The sequence below is a fragment of the Zalophus californianus genome, chromosome 4 (assembly GCF_009762305.2).
Source record: "Zalophus californianus isolate mZalCal1 chromosome 4, mZalCal1.pri.v2, whole genome shotgun sequence".
NCBI lineage: Eukaryota > Metazoa > Chordata > Mammalia > Carnivora > Otariidae > Zalophus > Zalophus californianus.
This window is the reverse complement of record NC_045598.1, coordinates 84,950,226-84,954,095: the sequence shown is the minus strand read 5'-3', so window position 1 is coordinate 84,954,095 and position 3,870 is coordinate 84,950,226.

The following is a 3,870-nucleotide window of genomic DNA, read 5'->3' as shown; positions in this document are numbered from 1 at the left end:
TCCTTTAATCACTGTCTCCAGCCTGACTGATTTCCTTTTAATTAGCTGCATTTAATTACTGCCTTTTAAAATAAAGGATGGTGGACAAAATTTTAAAACAATGTCCTAATTATGTTCTGACCAATTTGGACTAGAATAATGTTTTATATTATTTACTATCAGCTTTTACCTAGCCTTTTCCATGACGCAGATTGTGAATCAATGTATTAGCTACTTCCAGCTTCAGCTCCAGCCTCATCCCACATCTGAATCACGAAGTTGGGATCAGAGAGTGCCAGGCCTCTTACCCCAAGGGCAACAGCTTTCACTAGTCTCTCTGTGGAAATGTACAGATACACGCAGATTGCTGGTGGTATGTCCAGATATGTTCTGAGGGCCTGAGGGTTTGAGGGTTATGCACACTGCTCTCCTGCTCATTTTAACATCCACTCCTCTCCTGTTCACTTAAACCGTCTGAATGCCCATAAGTGAGAGAGATTATTCGAGGGGAAACCTTGAATCTACGTCAATTTACTTTTCAGTATTGGTAGCAAATTCCTTTTCACACACACTGATTGAAACACGCCAGTGTGTCTATCACAGATGAGATTCCCCCACATATGAAACTTCCTGTAGGTAACTGACCCATTCACCCAGGACGTTTTCTGGAGTCATGCAACCAGTTTATTTTAACTGTTCCACATCTACCCCCAAAGATTAAAAAAAGCGATCAAACCCTTGCCAAAATTCTGATTTCATCATGTCTATTGCATTCTTATTTAGAAGTTTCATGAAAAATGAAGACAATTTAGTTTGGCATAACTTTCTTTCCCCTTTCAAATTCTAGTTATTATTGCTCCATTTTTATTTTAAAAGCTTTAGAATCTTAACGAGGTCCATGTCAAGCTCCCCATTCAATGCTGTCTGGCAATCTGCCTCCATTCAGTAGAATTAGTCAAGAATTAGTGGTAATTAGTGATTTCTTTCTTTCTACGTGTCTTTCTTTTTTTTTTTAGTAAGTGGTATGCGATTCTTTTCTCTGGTGCGATAACATTTCCCCGTCCCCAGAACACACCCTGCCTTTTCTGCCCACCCACCCCACCTCCCCTCCACCCCGCCTTTGCTTATAGGGTCCTCTGTCCAAAATACCCTGTTTGGTGCTATTACATAACTGTGGCTCTATGTCTTGGCTCCTCAGCTACAACCAGAGTTCTCTGAAGGTGGGGGCCCTTTATTAAACTTCACAGTGTCTAGTGCAGAACAAAACGTGTGGTAGAAGTTCAGTAAAGACACACTTTCTGAATAGATGAATGAGAACGCACACACACATGTATTTTATATATGTATATATATTGTGTTTTCCACCATGAATACTGTTGCAACAAATATCCTAACATGCATGTCCTCATGGACTGATGCTTTTATTTTTATGGTAGAGAGCCCCAGAATGAAGTTATTTGGGAAACACATAAGGTCAACTTAGTAAATATTCTACTAAACGTATCCTCTGTATTCATAAGTTTCTTTGTTTGTACCTATTTCAACAAAATTATTCAGTTCCTCTATGACTTTGCTAATCTTTTGTCTATTACAGATGACCAGTTCTGAGAATGGTATATTCAGGTCTTCCACTGTAATTGTATTTTTATCATGTTCTCTTTGAATTTCTAATTTCTTCTTTTTAATGACTACATCATATACTCTCATGATGTTTTATAATTTTTCATCCCCTATTGATGATCATTCAGTTTATTTTCAGTGTTTTGTTGCTCTGAACACTGCTGCAATAAAAGATCATTGTTCACATGACTTTGTAGCCAGAGATTTTATTTCTATGGAATAGATTCCCAAGGATGGGATTGTTGGGTTGAAGAATACATATTTTTAAAATTTTAATAGATATTTCTAGTTCACCATCTAAAGGGTTGTATAACATTTTGATCAGCAAAGGAAGATGTTGCTCCAACATCCTTTCCAACAAAATAGCTTTGTTAACTATTTTCAGCTGTTACCATCCAATAGAAATGTTGTGATATCTCACTGTTATTTAATTAGTATTTCTCTGACTACCAGAGTCTGAACATCTTTTCATAAATGTTTGTCATTTTGCTTTGCTCTTCTGTGAATTATCTGTTCACATCTCTACCCATTCACCTCTTTGTTTTCAACCTCCTTTCATCTCTGTTTTAATTTGTTTTCTAGAAATGGCATATTGCTACATATTGTTCATTTGGCTTAAGCAGTCTGGAACATTTAGAGTAATGAAAGGCATAACTTAACTCTAACCCTTCCCTCTTCTGTGTGGTTATTTATTGTACAGAGTGATTTTTTTCATTCCTTTTTCAGATTTTTCCCCTTTTAATTTGGAATTCTACTGCATTTTACTCTTTCGTTAATGGTTACATTTCTTTCCCTTATTCACAGTATCAGGCATGTGTTAACTTACTATTTATATGAAAAAAAAAATGCCAACTTTTTCCCCAAACAAGGATCCTTCTCCATGTTCCCACTTCCTCCTTCCCCAGTAGGATATTGGGAGGACCAAGACGGGGGAAAGTATTCCAGGCAGAGGTCCAAGTTTGAGCCCAGACACGGAGGCAGCTGTGAGAGAAAAGATAGAAAACACGGAGGGGTAGAGGGTCTAGGATACCACTGTGAAGAGCTGGGGCCTTTTATCTCTAGATAACATGGATCCAGCCAAGGTTGGGGCAGAGACCTTTATAAATGTGTGTCTGATGGTAGGTGTGGGGCACACTTCAGTTACCCTGGAGGGGGTGGGGGCAAGAATCAAGAGACCACTGTGTGCAGTCCTTTGAGTGGGAGGGACAGGGGCCAGCAGGGCTAGAATGGGAAGGAGAGACGCTCAGAAAGTGAGAAAGAGTGAGTGGGCTTCTGTGGTGGACTGGACAGGAGGGGTGAGAGAGATGAATAAGGAGTTCATGATCTTTTCCCCATTTCCCATTTCCTTAGAATTCTCTGAGTCATATATAACTGTTTTCTTTGGTACTGTCGTGAACTGTCATAAACTACATGGCTGAAAACAGCAGAAATTTCTTATTTTGCAGATCTGGAGGTGAGAAGTATAAAATGGGTCTTACAGGCTTAAAATCAAGGTGTCTGTTTGCTTCCACGAGCTCCAGGGGAGAAACCATGTTCTTACCTTTTAGAGCTTCTACTGGCCACCTGCATTTTTTGCCTTGTGGCTCCTCCCTCCGTCTCCCCCGTCTCCACCTTATAAGGATCCTTGTGACTACATTGGACGTACTTCAGCGATCCAGTCTAATCTCCCTATCTCAAGATCCTTAACTGTATCTGAAAAACGCCTTTTACCATGTAAGGTAACATGTTCCAGGAATTAGGACATGGACATCTTTGGGGAGATTGTCATTGTTCAGCCTACCACACAAAAATTCGGACCAAGCCTCTTTTCCAAAATGATCAGTTTTACCTAAGCACATGTTAGCTAGATATTGTTACTATCTGCACCTTATTGCCTTTTCTGTTTGGTGCAATACCACCAATTTGGATCTATTTGGGCAGCTTTAATTCTTTCTCTCTTACTTTTACTAGTATAGAACACCAGAGAGAACTCAATTTGCTGTTTAAAATAATTTTTTTTTGCTTTTTCATTTTCTTTCCTGCTACCTTTTTACCTCCTTATCTAAAACTTTCCAAATTCAAAAGTACAAATAGACATAAAGATCAAACATGTGCTATACTTTAGGTCCAAAGCAATTTCCTCAAGAAATTGCTTATGATGGCAGGTGGTCATTTAAACATAGTAACCCATATGTTTCTTTTAAATTCAACAGAAAGAAAATAAGTGTCCAGTGAACAAAGCTGGATATTTAGCATAAGTAATCCGGGATTCTTATGTTCTTCAGACAAATA